This window comes from Phyllostomus discolor, chromosome X (assembly GCF_004126475.2).
Source record: "Phyllostomus discolor isolate MPI-MPIP mPhyDis1 chromosome X, mPhyDis1.pri.v3, whole genome shotgun sequence".
Lineage (NCBI taxonomy): Eukaryota > Metazoa > Chordata > Mammalia > Chiroptera > Phyllostomidae > Phyllostomus > Phyllostomus discolor.
The window spans coordinates 39,925,447-39,943,731 of NC_050198.1; the positions used below are offsets into that span (position 1 = coordinate 39,925,447).

The window sequence follows — 18,285 nt, forward strand, 5'->3', positions numbered from 1 at the left end:
TCCTGGGAGGTGCAGGCCAAGGTCAGCTGCTGCCTGTGCTCTGCCCAGGGCCACCTGGAATGAGCTACAAAGTGATCTTCAGATGGCTGCTACTTGTGCTGGGCTTGGAGGTGCCCAGGCAAGGACAAGCTTCAAACCAAGTTTGGCTGCCACTAGTGCCAGACCTGGGGCCACTTAGTGAGAGGTTCAGGGCATGCTTAGGCAAGATGCTGTCTGAGAGATTTTAGGGGAGTCTGAAGCATGAGCCAAGACAGGTCATTTTTATGGAAAAGTCATTGGGAAACAGCTTGAGTGGGCCCACAAGTTGGATGGGCCAGGGTTCCTGATACGTCTTTCTTATTTGAAAAACATGAATAGTTGACCTATAATTCATGTTTGAAGACACTGATTTTGGTTTTATTAATTATAGCAAAGAATGGGACACAATTTGTGTGTCTATCTGGAACAGAATGGTTTAATTAACTATGGTATATCAATGCTTTAAAATTTTAGGAAGAAGTTAAAAAGTGAGGTAGATTTCTATGTGCTGTTATGGGAAGAACCTGCATCCATTTTATTAAGTGACAAAGGTTAGTGGCATATCAATATGTGCATCACTTATTTATGTATATTGAATAAAAACAATATAATTTTTAGTATACCTATCTATGAAAAACTCAATGATAACCTTTAAAATAACACATATTAGATTGATAATTGTGGTGACCTCTGAGCAGGAGGCTGAATTGTGAAACTTAGAGAAAGGAATGTTTTGATTTATCTGTATTTAAATTTTTTTGCAATAAAAACATATACACTGCTATATTGGCAATTACAATATTTATATAAACCTAACAATGGAAAAGTAGCTGTGTCAAAGTAACTGCTAGTTGATGTAACAGACAAACTCTGAGATTTGAAAAGCTAACACAGCAATAGTGTGTTTTTGTGCACATAAATTCTGATGCAGTTTTTCAGGGGCCCCCTGATCTAGGTGACCAGGGATCCAGGCTGCGTCTCAACATGGAGCCACCATATTTGCTGGTGAATCACGGGAGAGAGCATGGAACTGGCATACTGGCTGTCAAATGTGTGGATGTGGTAAACAATGCTTCCAATCATGTCTCAGTGGCAAAGGGTTGTCACATGGCCCTTCCTAACTACAAGTGGACTGGCAATGTAGCATGGACCTTGTTCAGGAAGGAGAGCAAGAGAAGAAATGGGTGGGCACTGAAGTCCCTCCCATGCACTGTCACATTGTTGGTGCTCATAAGAAAGCAACCATCGTAATTGGTTGTGACGACAACCATCCTCATTGCTTGGAGGACTTTCTGTGGTCAGATTTCTCTTGAAAGTCTCTGAGTTTTTAAGTGCCTACTATGTGACAGATGCCTTCAAATACAGAACCACATGTAACTGTAAGAGGGTCGTGTAAATCTCCTCAGGGAGGGTTCCCCTTCTTCACTCAATAGTGCCTTTCTTCACTTCCCTTTGCAATACTGTAATACTGTCTATAGTATCAGTAGGCTGAGAATGCTCTCCTCCCTTCGGATGCATGGGTAACTTTTTAACCTGCGAGTCTCTGCCACCCTCCATATGAGTGAACTTGCCCGAACACCTGCACAGATGCATTTAGACTCACTGAAAAAGACACGACTTTCCTGTGGGGCAGGGACCAGACAAGAGACAGAGGGAGGGTGGCTAATTATTTTGTTTTTCTTTTTAAATTTCACCTAACAAGTCCACCAAGGAACCATTTCTCACCTCCTAGGAGGATTCCTCGGTGGCGGGGTTGGGGGGGGGTGTTAAATATTTTTAGAAGAAATTTGGTTTCAGTCCATGTTTGCTCCTCATCTACCATTTATATTGAGGCATTAATTTCTGGCCAGCTAAATAAGCTCTTTCATTTGTGCACATGTTCAGCTCCCAGCTTCAGATAAGAATCCCATTAAACTTCTACTATAAGCACTGGGTGGCTTCATAAATCCTCTGTGTATCTTCAGGGTTCTATCCAAAGGCCCAGTAGAATATAGGCACAATCAAACTGTGCTCACAGCCCATCTGGAAAACAGAGACTGCATTGGAAGAGTCCCAAGGAGGGATGACAAGGTATCTAAACATCAGGTTCTAAAGTAACACTTTCCACTTAAAGGGCTGTGGCTACCAGACAGGATCGAGGGTGAGCTATGGGAGAGCAGGGGGCTCCTGCAGGGAGTAGGAAGCCTCTGTGTCAGGGCGAGGGCAGGAGATCTGTGCAGCCTTCAGAGGAGATGGCAGGGATGAGCATGTTGGCATACCACGTTCCAGTGCTGGACAGGAGGGGACATGGGGAAAAGCCAGGAGAAGGGTGCTGTCGTGTGGGAAAGTGCCAGGACTGGTCAGAAATGCCGGCACCTGGCAGACTCACCTCTCAACATGCCTCAGACAATCCCCAAATTGTGTTTGATTCTCATTGCCACCTTCCTTCCTTAGGCCTGCTTTTACTACCTGGGCCTCAGGGTCCTGCTATTTGTTTGTCTTGAGAGATGTCATGCATAGTACTGAGAAGAGAAATGATCTGTGACGTAGAAGGTGGGCCATGGGCTGGGAAGAGCGGGGATATCATGGACTTAGGGGACACCCCATCACTTTCCTTATATGACTGTGGCTCCCACACTGTCATTCTGTAGGTGGGTATGTCCTGCTTATGCTCGTGTCACCACTACTTGCACAGGGCCTTCAGAGGACAGAGGCTCACTGAATGTCTGGGGAGTGAATGAACCACTGAGCAGGGGTCATCTTTATTCAGATGAAATGTCTCCACTTTCTTTCTTTCTTTTCTTTTTAACTAACTAACTAACTAACTAACTAACAACTAGTTAATTTTATTGTTGACACTATTGCGGAAGTCTCACATTTCCCACCCCACCGTGAATGAACCAAGCAAATCCAAGGATACTTAAATAATGTTTCATAGAATGACAGACAAGAAGGGATAAGAAGCAAGAACTAACAACCCTTTGCTTTTATTTCTTTATTTCTTGACTCCATTGACTGAACTGCTGAGTTATTTCATAGTTCCATGAAAATGCTGTTCTAATGCCATGTTATCTCGTTCAGGATCACAAACTTGGACAAATACAAATATATGGTGTGAGCAATGTCTTTCACAAACTTTGATGGTGTAGGTTATTAAAACTTCTATTAAAAGGAATGATATATGGAAAGTTCCCAAAGGAAACAAAGATCAAATTCTAAGTTATCACAGAGAACAGAAATCAAATGGTGCTACAGCTCTTGTTCCCCCAACTCGCCCTGAGCCTCACTACCTAGAACTCTGACTGCTCACTCCTCAATCACAGAGTGGAGAATGAGCCCCACTTCATACCAAGCGAGCGAAGCTACTGAACATGGGCCTGAAACGTGCCTGTATGCAACTCTGGCTCAGGCCCCCTCTTCCTCCTCACTCTTAGTCCCTTCAGACAGAGAAGGGAAGGAACTGGGATCCCTGGCATTAACTCTGACCAAAAACTTGAGGGCTTTCAACTTGCTGGTTTCAGCATGGGCCCTGGGACCCCACAGAAACTCGGAACATGCAGGATCGCTTACTGGGCACCTGCCAGTACACCAGGTACTTTTCCTGCACCCACACTTTGGTGACGAGCTCCCTGGGCTCCCCATAGATCCAGTGCTCCTTCCCATCATGCATGCCCATGACCTCCAGCGCCTCCCAGACTTCCTCCTCAGTGGCACAATCGCCCTCCGTGGCGATCACCCATGGAAGTGTGACCAGGAGGCCAGTGTTGGGAAATCTGTGCCCATCGCTCACCATCTCATCAAAGGTGAGGTCCAGAGTGCTGACCAGGACAGAGGGGTGGTCACTGGGGCCCACTTCCTTCACTTCGATGCCAAATACAAGCTGCATGCACTTCAAGTCTTGGCTCAGGATCTCAGGGAAGTGGTCCTGGTACTCTCTGATGATGCTACTCAGAATTTCTGCCTCTGTGGTGGGCTTCTTTGCATGACACTTCAGGAGCAGGAACTCTACCATTTCTGTCATCTTCAACTGCGGGGCTTTTTTGTGTGTGCATGGAATTGGCATCTTCTGGGACCTCCCACGTGCTGGGCACCTCCTTTTCTTGGCTGCTGGAGCCCTCATCTTCATATTGGCTCCATGGAGGGGCTGCCATGGCACAGAGGGGAGGGCAGGCACCCCTGGAGGACTCTGGAGAGGACTTGGTGTCTCAGCAGCAGCCACCCCCTCTAGGCGGTATGGAAACAGGATTGAGGGGGAGGAAGCTAGGGAGGAGGGAGACACAACCTCCTCCTCTGCATCCTCAAAACAGCTGCTCCTCCACCTGGGCCCCTCTGGGGTCCTGATGGTCTTCCTCAAGCTTGCAGAGCTCACTCATTTGATGGCAAGGCATGGTGACTCTTGGTGGGAAAGCTATTGGAGTGTGGGAAGAAGGTGGGTGATGGGGGCCCACGGGCCTGTGGGAGAGAGGGAGTGAGAGAAGTGTCACCTGAGAAACACACCCTAGGCGGCCCTGACAAAGGCAACTTACAGGCCCCCACTTTACGGGTGCTCTCCGGCCTCACAGGGGTCACTCCTGATCAGCCTGAAGAACTAAGAACCTGAAGTAGGAAGTGAAATGACTGCTCTGTGTACAGAAGGCCAAGCCCACAGTTCTGGGGCTGACGATGGGGCATGGAGGTGTCAGGTGCTGTGGGATCCCCTCTGATCTGGTGTGGGGGGAAATCCCTGTGTACATAATCATAATCAGGGTGGTCACCTCACCTACACTCCTGGCACTGCCTGGCCTTCCACTGCTCGGTGACCTGAGAATATGTAGCTCAGACAAAATTTCTTACCTCCTGGAAGCTGGAACCCCTGTAAGAGGAAACGAAGGAGCACCTCAGCATGCAGATGGCAAGCACAGACCTGGGATCTCAGTTCTGACAGGAGTGGTGGTGGAACTCTGTGCGGTCCCCTCTGTCCTGGGTGGATGGTCTTTTCCTTGCACACTCAGGATCCTCACCTTTCCCCTGCCAGGGCCTGGCCCCTCACCCGCCTCCCGCTGGCCTGTGACTAAACTCTCAGAACAAGACCACACTTCCCTGACCCCGAAGAGAAGAAAATGAGGGGGCTCCACATCTGGTCACACGTGCCCAGAGCCTCCCATGGGATCAAGAAGAAGTGACCAAAGTTTTGGGTCCATCTATCTTGGGCTAAGGTTCCAATCATTTCCTCACCAGGACACCCTGCAGGGTCTCAGACAACTCACTCTGCTGAGTGAGCTCACTCTACTTAGACTTAGGCTGCACCTCCAATAGATACCAGAAGAGGAAGTGAGTTGAGCCATTCCATGCACCATTCTGAGTTTCCCCATGGCTGACAGGAGGGGTTGGGTAGATCTTGGTTCCCATGTGCTCTGGTTCCCCTCATTCTTCACCTTGATTCTTGGCAAGCCCTGGAATCCTGCCCCAGTTGACCTGAGTCCAGGCCTTCAGACCAAAGCCCTCCTCTCCCTGAGAGGACCGATCTGAAAATGAGAAGGGGCTCAGGCTGACGGCACTGCCTGGGGCCTTCAGGGCTAACACTCAGAGCAAGGCAGATTTCTGTGGAGCCCACTCTTGTTCTGAAAATTGGGACACCCCCACTCCCCCTTCTGGGTCCTCACCTTGATTCCTGGCAGAACCTGGGACTCCTCTCTCTGTTGAGCAAGTATACACCCCGAGGACATTGTCCTCTCAGACTAAGGGCCTCACCTTCCTGGGAGCTCTGAGACAAATGTGAACAGGAGGCCCATCTGTTCCCCAGTCTGCACAGGTTCCACCATGACTGACAGCAGGGCCTGGGCCCATCTGTTCTGAGTAGAGTGTCCCCTTAGTCTGTCCTCAAGATGCTTGCCTTTCTTCCTGGCTGGGCATGGACAGAACTCCTGACGACCAGAAATCACCCTGACTAACTACCCTCAGTGAGAAACTGTCAGAAGAAGCAAGCATGTGGAAAGGGAGAGGATGTCACATCCAGGCACCCCTGCTTGGGGACTCCCGATGGTTAGGACAGGGGACTGATTGATGCTTTGGGGTCTCTTACTTTTTAAAACACAGCATATTTTATTTAAATAAACCCACCAGTGGGAGAATTCATTGCCTTTACTTAGAAGAAGGCTCTGTAACATTATCTGTTAAATCGTCTGTGCAGCTCACCAAAATGCCTTTACTTGGAAACATCAATATTTCCTCATCACAGTTCCCAAAAGCACTTTAAAGTCTCAAAATTATGTGTCTCCTTTGGCTTGCTTCTCTCTTGCTTTGACTGTACCCAGGCTTTATTAATGGTACACTTCATATCATCAACTCCATCTTCATAAATTTTCGTTAATGTTAAATGTATCTGTGCAGATCCCCAAGGAAGGGTTCAGACCCTTCCCGACCCTGGTAAAAACTCGGCCCTTCTTTTCACGAACTGGTCGTCCTTTCTGACCAAAGCTCTCAACTTCCCAAGTGCCCTGGGACAGGATCGAGGTGGAACCACCTCCACAGACCCATGCCAGGGGTTTCCCAAGACTGACGGCAGCACAGAGTGGGTTTCAGGCTCCCCTTTTGTTTGAAGGGTGGGAGCCTCGGTCCTCCCCAAGGAAACCATGCTTACTCATGGAGGGCCTGGGACCTTTCCTTTTTGCTGAACTGAGAATGCCTACTGCAATCCAAGGCCACCCTCTTGCAGACACCCCTTCACAAGGAGAAAGTGGGGGAGGAGTCTCTTCCTGATATCCTCCAGCCCTCCCAGGGCTGACTGCTGGGGTTTTTCTGGTGTATGAGAGTTGGCAACGTTTCTGCCTAGGGTGGAGCCCTCTCAGTCCTCCCTGAGGGTTCTCACCTTGAAGCCCATAGGGCCTTGGACCCCTCCCTCTCATCACCTCAGCTACACCTCCTCAGACCAAATGCCCTCATCTCCCTGAGAACTCCAAGGTGGACTTCAGGACACATCACATCCACTATCAGGCCCTGAGCAACCCAGCTAGCTGTGCCAGCAAGGCCTGAGCCAGCTGGTCTCTGTTTTGCTGGGGTGGGAGGTGCCCTCATCTTGCCTCAAAACCCAACAATTTGACTACTGGCACTTGCATCCAGGCCCTTCAGGACAATGCCCTCACCTTCCTTTGCCACCTCTCAGGCAGAAGTCTGGAAGCAACCCACACCAACAGCCCTGCTGTGCTGCTTTCCCTGTGTTGATGGCAGGGAGAGGGAACAGTGGGGACCCTTCAACGTTTGCTAGGGGTCTTCCTAAGTCCTACCTGGAGTCCTTACCTTGTGTCCTGGCAAAGCCTGGGCTCCATTCCTCTGCCTGCCTGGAGGGAGGCTGACCCTTCAGACCTCAGGTGCCAGAGGCCCCTAGTCTTCCCTCGGGGTCCTCACCTTGACTCTCAGTGGGACCTGAACTCTCCCCTCTAATAACCTGAGGGCCTGCTCCTTTTACCAAGTCCTCATTCTTTCACAAACAGATGCCCAAGTCAGGAACAAAGCATGTGGTCATCGGGCCTGGGGCCTCCCAGGGTTCACAGTAGGGGTTATGCAGGCTCCTCTCTGCTGTAGGGTCCAGAGTCCCTCAGTCCTCCCTTTGTATCCTCCTCACCTTGACAATGGCAGGACCTGGGTCCTCCCCTCTGCTGCATGTGTCATTCCTCCCCCTGAATTCCCAAGGCTGACATCAGGTATGGGCTTCTGTGGTGTCTTCTCTGGGTGCTCATTCATCGTTGAGCCTCCCAAGACTTTCAGCAGTGAAGCCTTCTGTGGACTCCCTTCTGTTTAGGGGTCTTTGATCCTCTCAGTCTTCCCTCAGGGTCCCCACCTTGACTCTGGCAGGTCCTGGGCATATCCCCTGCTCACCTGAGGCTCTGCTCCTTACACCAAACCCCAGAGCCTCTCAGAAATGGATGCAAAAGTGAGGAAGTGCCACGTGACTCCTGGGCAGTACCTCTGTATCCCTTCTGTGGACCTGAGGCCCTACAATTTTCATCAAGTCCCAAGTCTCACTCAGACCCGGATACATACGGAAGTCAGGAAATGCCGCACTTGGTCATTTGCTACGGAGAGCTCCCATGGCTGAGAGCAGAGGTGGGCTTTTACGGGGTCCCCTAGGTTGTGGAGTCCAGGGTCCCCTGAGCCGACCTGTGGCTTTGCTCCTTACACGGAACCCCACAGTCTCTCAGACCTGGATACAGAAGTCAGGAAATGCTACCTGTGGATGCCCCACCCACTCAGCCTCCCAGGACTTCATTCCAGTGTCCAGGGTCACCTATTTTCCCCTCAAGGTCCTCAAGTTGACATCAGCAGGACCTGGGGTCCTCTGCTCTGCTACCTGAAGCCCAGCTCTTTATACCACCACCCCTCCCCCCGGGTCTCTCAGACCCGATGCAGAAATCAGAAAACACCTTGTGTGGTCATCCCCCCACCCAACCCTCCCACCTTGCCCCCTGAGACCTGCCAGATTGATACTGCTCAGGGGCCCAGGTGCCCTCCATCTCCCTCAGGGTCTTCACAGTTGACTCTGGTCATGTCCTGGGCACACCCTCTGCAGACCCGAGAGGCTGAGCCCTTACACAGAGCCCCCAGAGTGTCAGAACCAGAAGACATGGAAGTTATGAATCGCTGTTTCTGCTCATCCTGCCCACTGGGCCTCCCAGGACTGACTGTTCTAGGGTTCAGAGTCCCTTTCTCTTCCCTCCCGGTTCTCACCTTGAGCCCTGGCAGGTCCTGGGAACCTCCTTCTGTTAAGCAGGAGGCTGAGCCACTCAGACCTAGGCCCTCAATGCCTTGAGACCCCCAGGTGAAGTGTGGACGTCACATCAGGGCACCAAGCCCGGAGAATTCCCAGGACTGCTGGCAGAGACTGAGATGGATTTCGTGGGGTCCTCCAGGCCTCCCTCTGGCTCTCACCTAGATTCCAGGCAGAGTCGGGGCCCTGCCCCCTGCGCATCTGAGGTTGCTCCCCTCAGACCTTGTCTTGCTCTCCTGAGGAGGTGGGGGCGGGTGGGTTGTGAGAAATAGTACTCAACCAGACAACCCAGCCCCAGGACTCTCAGTGCTGACAGCAGGGGCTAACCTGGGTTCTGCGATGGGGTGGGGGGCGTCTCTCAGTCCTTCTTCAGGGTTCATACTTTCAATCTGTGCCGGATTGGATTCCTTCCCTCTAAGGACCAGAAGTGGGCCTCCCAGAGGCAGCCCTCACCTCTCTCGGACTTCCCGTGCAGAACTCACTGGAGGTCACATCCAGAAAACATATCTGGGCCCCCCAGTGCTGAGAGCAGGAGTGGTGCTGGATTGTATGGGGACCAAAGTACTCCCTCTGGTCCTTGCTTTGATCTTGTGTGAACTGTACTCCCAAACTCTGCAGACCTGAGTCTGTGAGCAAAGCTATGACCCCCTACTTCCTTGAGGAAGTGCTCAGGCTTATGGTGTGGTGATGTGAGGGGAGGTGAGAGTTTTCTCCTCTTGAACACAGCGTCTGCTAGGCTGTAAGGACACCACCCACCTACATGAAATGATTTTCTGTGCAGGCTAGCTGGGCCATCATGTGGTCCCTGACCAGGCAGGAGAGGAGAGAGCCACTGCCCTGATTCAGAGAAACAAATTGTGAGTGCAAGGCCAGGGCCATGTGTGTTTCCCATTAGTTGGAATCTCCTTGGTCTTGGTGGTTTCCAATCCCTGCTGTGTAGAAGACTGTCCTGGTATATTAGCCAACATTGCTGTCTTGCTCCTAATGACCTTTTCTCATTATCCCTCTTGCCCTCATGCAGGTGAAGAAGCAGAGACAAGTGGAAGAGTGTTTCTTCCTCAGGCCACTAAGCAGGTTCTCTGCATTGTGTGACAGGAGGGCACTCAGCCCCCTTCGTGCCTTTACTGTTACCTCAGTTCTCCCTGGGGGTGCCACCCACACAGTTCAGGTCTCCTTGTTGTGATTTTGTGGGGTTGGTGAGAAAAGGGACAAGAAACTCAATGGTGGAAACCAGGCATATATCTCAGTAGAAGAAAAAGAAGCAGCCAGGACACAGGGGGACATCCATCCAGCCTCCGTCATAAATAATTCAAACCTGATAACTAGGGTGACACTTTGTCACCCATCAGATGGGCAAAGGTTAAGCACAATGATTATGTTCAGGGCTGACAAGCATGTGAAGAAATGGCACCAGGCCCACGGTTGGTAGAGCATACATGGGTGAGCTTCGGTGGAAGGCCGTTTGCTAGCCTGAATCAGCATCTCAGAAGTGCATGTGTGTGACCCAGGCATCCTCCCAACAAGTCTTCAGTCAACGAGTGTTTGTGGTAGTGTCCTTTAGAGTGGCAGGAAGTGCAAAGCAGCCTGTGACTCTTTCTTCATCAGTAGGGGAAACTCAGTAAATCGTGGGGCAGCCAACAAGGGGATACCATACAGGCAGCAAAAAATAGGCTAGAAGAAAATGTACAGAGGTGAAGGAATGTGCTTGAAGTGTTGCCAATGGCAAAACCATTCTCTGCCCTGTGGAGATGTGCAGAAAGAGCCTATGCCTCTGTAGTCATTTGTCAGGCTGGTCACATCAAAGAGCTGTGGCCTGAGTGGCTTAAACAACAGACAGGTATTGTCTCACAGTTCCAGAGGCTGGAAGTCCAAGATCAAGGTGTCCACCGAGTTTGCCTCTTCTGGGGACTGAGAGAGAATCTGTCCATCCTGGTCCCCAAGGTTCTGATGGTTTGCAGGCAAGCTTTGGCATCCCTTGCCTTGTAGATCTTGGCCTTCATCTTCACAAAGCATTACTCTCCTGAGTGCATGTCTGTCTGTAAATTCCCCCTTCAGATGAAGACACCAGTCATTGGATGAGGGTCTCATTTTAACTTGATTACCTCTGTCAAGCCCTTTTCTTAATAGATAAGGTCTCAGGAACAAGGTCCTTGAGTGCACAAGAGGGGTGGGGTCCAGAACACAGGAGAAGGCGGCCCAGCCAGAGAAAGGGAGGGAAGGCGGAGGAGCTGGGCAAAGGGACTGGCGGGACAGTGGATTGGGACAGGAGTGAACACGAGGCAGCTTTGTCCTCCAGGCGTTGTCTTTGAGAGTGGGTGTGTTTTCATAAACATGAGGACATAGTAGCTGAGGTGAGGTTTATGTCCTTTAAAGACAGGAGGGGAGAGACAGACGAGAGTGGGGCTGCTCATGGGTGGAGGGCAGAGCCGAGGCTCAGCCCCATGGTGATGATGGGTGGCCACCAGTTGTGACTGTCCTGTTAGGCAGGTGCCAGGTACTCACAACCCCTTGGAGACGGAGGGTCCACCAGGTACTCTGACCCAGCTGAGTCTGTGGCCCAGGGCCCTGCTCCTCCCACAACACAGCTTCATCCTCCAGTGAGGAAGAAGGACCCCTTCCCCAGGTACAAGGAAAGGAGTCAAGGACAGGGGTTCATGCAGTCAGGCTCCCCATGACTGTGGGTCATCTGTTCATCCCTTGGTGCCACCTTCTTAACTGTAGAGTAGGGTGAGGGTGGAGCTACCCCTACCTAGTTATTTGAGGATTGAATTCTAGGATCTGCGGATCATGCTCATTCCAGGGCCAAGCATGGGCCCAGGGCATGCATATTGGTGCCAGTTGTTCCTGTTCCTGTTGTTCATTTCTCTAAGCTCGGGTGAGGGCCAGGATGTCTGCTGACAGTGGACACCAGTGGGGTAGGAAGAGGATGGAGGAGGGTGGTACCCAAAGGGGTCCAGAGGAGACACCTGACAGGATTATCTGAGGTCACATGGTGTCCCCAGGGCCCAGCTCAGGCTGGATCCCAAGGATATGCACTCTACAGCCCTGGGGGAGGGGCCACCATGCTTGGGGACCTGCAGCGCCTTGGGGATGGCAAGGCCAAGGAGCTGAGAGTGTTGAGGTGGATGGGGAGAAAAAGCAAAGCCCAGGATGGTCATTGCTGGGAGAGGACTAGAACCTGCCCACCTGGGGTGAAGCTGAAGGTCCCTCCTTCCCCACTCTGTGCTCCCTTGGCCTCAGTGACCTCCTTTGTAGAACTGACCACACCCTGTCCTGACTTCCTTTCTGGAGCTGTCCCCACCTTCTTCCTTGAGTTCCCCAAAGATTCCATCTGATAGATGAGGCATCCTCATTGCCAGCCCCTTTCCTTGGGCCTGCCAGCTGACTGCTTGGTGATAGGAAGAAAGAGCCAACACTCTCTGCTCCCCCACCATCCCTGTCAGCGGGGTTCCTGGGTCTCCAGGGGACAGTGGGTGGAGGTCAGCCCACAGGCCATGAGCTTGGTGGGCTGGTGCATGATGCTTATTGACATTGGTGCTCTGTGTTTCCGCAGGCCACGTGAGGCCCATGGATCTCTGGGGAGATGAAGTTCTGCTGCCCCTCCTTCCGGCAGCCTTACACAGGTTTTGTCTTAAATGGGGTCAAGACTCTGGAGACTCGTTGGCGTCCTTTGCTGAGCAGCCACCGGCACTGTACCATCGCCATCGACATTGCTCACAGGGACTGGGAAGATGCCGTCTGGAGGGAACTGCTGCTGCAGAGGCTGGGGAGGAACCCTGCTCAGATTCAGGCCTTGCTTCAGGAAGGGGAGAAGTATGGCCGTGGAGTGATAGCTGGCAAGTGGCCACACCCCAAGCGCTGCTCAGACACCTCAAAACTCCTGAGGACCTTGCTCAAGAGTTTTGGGGCTTGTTTTCTTTTGAACCTGTTGGGGTGGGACTGTGGTTTCTTTAAGCAGCACACCTTCAAAGGGGCAGCAGCGGGCCCTGGGCTGGGCGTCCGTGGGACAAGTTTCCAGGACCTTGGGTGAACCCTTTTGTCCACTCTGGGCCTCAGGTCCTGTTGGTAGTCTGAGAGGCAGGGACCATTCCAAGGCTGCATGTGGTATTGCCTGTGTGTATACATGTGGGCTTGTGTGCATACACATGTGTGTGTTTGTGTGGCAGGCCACGAGAGGCTGTACAGCACACAGAGAGGGTCGGGTGACCTCCAGACTCAGGCGTCACATACCTGCCTCACCCCCACTACCCATTGGCACCTGAGCAAATTCCTTCACCCCTCAGTGGTTGAGGTCCCACATCAGCTCCTTTCGCCTGGTGAAGTGCTTGGGAGCTGATGGTCTGTGGGTTCCCCACAGCAGCTGGAGCCCTTCTGACCTGTACGTGCTGCCCTCAGCAGTCTGGCTGGAACCTGCCCATTCCTGGGTGGAGTTGTTGAGGACAAGGCCCTGTCCTCTTCATTCCTCTCTCTGCCCCGGCCTCACCCAGAATTCCCTGAACGTAGTTGGACATGTTGGAAGTGCACACAGTGAGAGGGACCCAGTTCACTCTGTGTCCATTTGGTGATATCAGCTTAGTCCCTAATGGTTATAACGTTGAATAACCATTTTCTCTCATAGGCAGGCCTTGGTTTATGGAAGGAAAAACATCTCTGTGCTTCTCTCTTGGTGCACAGGGCTCGTTGACATTGGGGCAACTTTGCAGTGCCCGGAAAACTTAGCCCCCGATGAGCTTGTGGAACTGGAAAATCAAGCTGTACTGACAAACCTGAAGCAGAAATACCTGACTCACCTTCAAAACCCAGGTGGTTACTGGAGCCCATATTCAGGAGAGGTGGAAAGAATATCTTCCAAGTCGACATCCCAGAGCACTTAATCCCGTGGGGCAGGGGGACTCCTCACAGGAAGGTTACCGAGAAACCAGCTGACTGATGACCATCAACACACCATCCTGCCACAGACACATAAATCAGGCTTAATCTGAATTGGCACCACAGTGGAGAGCGCTACCCACCACCTGCAGTTCACGTAAACAGCCTTCTGCATTCAGATGCACCAGGCTTTCCTCAGGCGATGCCTCCCTGGACTTATGGACAGTCTCAAGGACTTTGACCTTTAGAAAAAAGGCAAAGCTTCCATTAAGTATCTTGGCGTTGTCACTCATTTAGGTCCTGCTCATGCCTGAGTTGTACAAAGAAACGTGCTTTAAGAGAACGGGTTAGTGTTCAGGACTCCCTTACATGTTTTCTCCTCTCTTTGTTCTGGTCAAACTCATAGAACGCTTCAGCAGCATCCAGGGGATGTTGTGGGAGGGCTGGGAGCGGGCCCTGAATGATTGCCTGAGGGTGACCAGCCAGGGACAGGACTGCCTCATGCACCATGAAGGGGACATCAGACTTTGAAACACAGCACCTGTCTTCCCTGGCAAGTGACTCTTGCTCTGTTGTAAAAGTGTCCCTTGGCTCATGAAGCCATGTGTTAGACATGTCACATAGCTACTTTGTGACCAAAGAGAGGATCTGAAATAGAGCTCTGATGGAAAAATGATGAGCATTTTGTTTCTTTGATTGTTTGTGTATTTTGTGGGCAATCTTTTATTTATTTGGGTTCCTTCTAGGAGAGTTCCTAGTGCTTGTTAGCTGTGAGGATGATGTGCTTTCTCCCAGGGGTTGACTGGAATGGCCCGTCTTCTGAGCCAGACTGCCATGGTTGTAGATGGCTGAGCAGATAGGGTGGCCCTCATTTTAGGTGGGTCTCTCTGGGAGGTCCCTGGAAATTGGGCTGGGGATGCTCAGCTGCTGGTCAGAAACTTCCTGGCATCACTGGGGGACGCGTGAGGAAAAACCCTCCTGTTTTAAGGTACATGACTATTGGACGGTGATCCACCCAAGGTCACGAGTCAGGCAGTTCTGTCTCCTGACCAGCAGGTGAGGCTCAGGGGACCCAATCTTCCTGAGCTTGCTTCAGAGCTCCCTAGCCAGGCCCTTGGATGAGTGTGTGAAAATGAATGAGGACAATGGGGACAAACACCTGTGTCGGGCCAGGATAGCTAGCCTCCTAGGGCTTGTCTGATGAGGTGTGTGTAGCATGGAAACAAGAGAACACAGACTCACAATTCTCATTGTTAATTTACCACCACGGAGTTGTACTTTTCTTTATTAAAGCTGAAAATGGATTGGTGGTTACAAAGTGGTGATTGTTCTATGTCATTGGGAGCTTAGGGGCCTGTATTGTCCCTGAATTGCTCACAGGGTGCATGCCAGTCATCAGAGGAGCCCTCCTCCTCCTCATCGGGGTCTGTGGGTGAGGTCATGACTGAAAGGGCAGTCATCAGGATGGAATAACAGGTGTTGTACAAAGACATCACCAAATCATACAGTGGGTAATCTGGGTGGCTGGGGGGCAGTTCCCCTGTGCCATTGGTTCTGGCAGAAGCTGTGGGCGCAAACGTGACATTCTCAGATGTGCCCTCCCCACTTGGGCCACCTGGCTCACTTGGGCAATGGACTGTCATGGCACTGCTTGTGGACCACAGACCCGAGAACTTGAATGACCAGGTGCTACTGGGTCCCTGAGCACTTGGGGCTTTCTTCTAGGTCTTTGGGTCAGCCGCTTTGGAGCCTCCTCTATGGTTAATTCTTGGTCAGTGTCCCGTAGGGGCTACCTGCTTGTTTTTCCTCTTTGGAGGTGTTGCGCTAGTCCCTGGCCAAGCAGTAGTAGCCATCCAGTTGCCTTCTCTCCTGAAGTTCTTGATGAGCCAAGGCTTGTCTATTTGAAAGTTGGAATTGTGGTAGATCTGAAACAAAATTAATCATTTTAGTCACTCTGGGAGAAAATGCAACTCTTTGACATTAACTAGCCTCTCAGAGTCTTCATCTTAGGTCATCCCTTCAGGTTAGGAAACAAGAATCTCTAAAGGGGTGATAGTTTCATATGAAAATTTATACTTTCTCATCTTTCAATACAGTCTCATGTGAAAAAAGAGTTATCCCCTGAAATAAAATCCTTTCAATGTTGGTCTAATAGAAAGATGTTCAAGTAACAGAGAACATGGGAAACAGGAGGACTTCCTACTTCATCATCAACCTGTTTCCTGGAGGGCCAACCAAAGAGTCCATTATGCGTATTTTGTTGAATCCGTAGAGGTTCATCAGACAGATGAAACTCTTCAGGCTGTCTGATTTGAAGATTTTCTCTGTGCCCCTGTGGCAAAGAACCTCCCTCTGGAAAAGATCTTCCTTGATGATCAGGGTGTCTCCATTTTCAGTCCACTTCACAGACATGAAGGTATTGTCCTCCACTATCCTCCAAAGCTTTCTTGGGAAGGACAGCACAAGAAAAAATGTTGTTTCCTCCTATGTTGGTAGCGACTTGGTTTGGGTTCTGTGGTTGAAGATTGTCTTGGGGGCTTGGATTTTGGCTCTGGGGTTGGTCTCTGCGCCCCTCCAAAGCCTCCCTTCGATCCACATTTGGATCCAGGGATGTATCAGCTTGGACCCTTATTGGTGGTGTTCTATCCTCTGATGGTTCCAGCTTGGCTTTGTCCATCTCATTAATATTTGGACTAGACTTCCGGCAAGATGGAGGAATAGGTGGATGCACCGTACTTCCTCGTACAACCAAGATTAGAAAACCAATAATTTACAACAATAATTTACAATCAGAATAACACCCAGATCCGGCAGAGGATTTATCTGAATGGAAGTCGGGCAGCCAAGAAGTTGAAGTAGGCGCGTTCATCCGGACTGGTAGGAGAAGACGAGACGGGCGGCGCGGGGCTGGCACGGGTCGGCGGCGCGCGGAGGTCACGGGAAGGTTTGGCGCGAACTCGGCGCAAAAGCCATCCGGCGCGCAAGAACGCAGTGGTGATCCCTGAGTACCCAAGCTGCTGCTGGCAGACCCAGAGGGGTAGTGATTGTGGACCAGGGCAGAACTCACAGCCTGGAAGCCCAGACAAGGGTCTGAGTCCAGGGGAACGGAACTACCGCCATTGTTTTCTCCCGCCCCGCTCCCGCCCCGCCCCCACATATAATGTCACAATCTAGCAACTGGGGTGCCCAGCCCCAGTGAGCACCTAAGGCTCCGCCCCCCACCGTAACAAGAGCAACCAGACCGGAAAAAAAAAAGGAGAGACAGGGGAAAAAAAATATGTTTTCAACAGAGCAGATCAGTCCCCCAGGACTCATCCTTTTGAGCGACCAAGAATTAGCCAATCTATCAGATGCGCAGTTCAAAACACTGGTGATCAGAAAGCTCACGGAACTGGTTGATTTTGGATGAAATTTAGATGAAAGGATGCAGGTTACCATAAAACAGATGCAGGAAGACATGCGGAGGAGAGCCAATAGTGAAAGGAAGGAATATGAGTCTCAAAACAATACAGTGGACCAGAAGGAAGATAGAATCAACCAAGCAGGAAAGCATGATGAAATAAGAATTCAAAAAATTGAGGAAAAGATTAAGAGCATCCAAGACACCTTTAAACGTTCCAATATCCGAATTATAGGGGTACCAGAATCGGAAGGGGAAAAGCAACAGATTGAGCATGTATTTGAACAAATAATAAAGGAGAACTTCCCCAATCTGGCAAAGGGAACAGTCTTCCAAGAAATCCAAGAAGCTCAGAGAGCCCCAAAGAAGTTGGACCCAAGAAGAAACACACCAAGGCACATCATCATTACATTAGCCAAGGTAAAGACGAAGGAGAGAATCCTAGAAGCAGCAAGAGGTAAGGGGACAGTCACCTACAAAGGAGTTCCCATCAGACTGTCAGCTGATTTCTCCAAAGAGACCTTACAGGCAAGAAGGGGCTGGAAAGAAATATTCCAAGTCATGAAAGACAAGGACCTACATCCCAGGTTGCTCTATCCAGCAAAGCTCTCATTTCGAATGGAAGGGCAGATAAAGTGCTTCTCAGATAAAGTCAAGTTAAAGGAGTTCATCATCACCAAGCCCTTATTTTATGAAATGCTAAAGGGACTTATCTAAGAAAAGAAGATAAAGAAAAGACATGTATAGTAAAAGGACAGCAAACTCACAAATATTAACAACCACACCTAAAGCAAAACCAAAAGAAACTAAGTAAACAATTAGAACAGGAACAGAACCACAGAAATGGAGGGCACATGGAGGGTTAGCAGCAGGGGGGTGGGAGGAGGAGAGAGGGGGAAAAGGTATAGAGAATAAGTAGCATAGAATGTAGGTTGAAAATAGATAGGGGGAGGGCAAGAATAGTACAGGAAATGTAGAAATTAAAGAACTCATAAGTATGACACATGGACATGAACTAAAGGGGGAAATGTGGGTGGGAGGGGGGTACAGGGTGGAGGGGAGAGAAGTGGGGAAATGGGACAACTGTAATAGCATAATCAATAAAATATATTAAAAAAATATTTGGACTAGCCATGGATCTGCTCTAGAACAAACAGCATTTGACACACAGATTGTATCACTGAACACTAGGGTCAGAAGTGCCTTTGGTCACAGCAGGGATGCCCAATATATATATAGCCCCCCAAATTCTCGAGTCTCAGTCATGGGGCAAGCA

At 50.5% G+C, this 18,285-nt stretch overlaps 2 pseudogenes; one reads left to right on the forward strand and one right to left on the reverse strand.

Annotated features, from left to right (window-relative positions):
* Window positions 1-3,203: 3,203 nt before the first annotated feature.
* Window positions 3,204-4,206, reverse strand: LOC114504610 (annotated as a pseudogene).
* Window positions 4,207-9,727: 5,521 nt separating this feature from the next.
* Window positions 9,728-14,285, forward strand: LOC114505125 (annotated as a pseudogene).
* The last annotated feature ends 4,000 nt before the right edge of the window (window positions 14,286-18,285 follow it).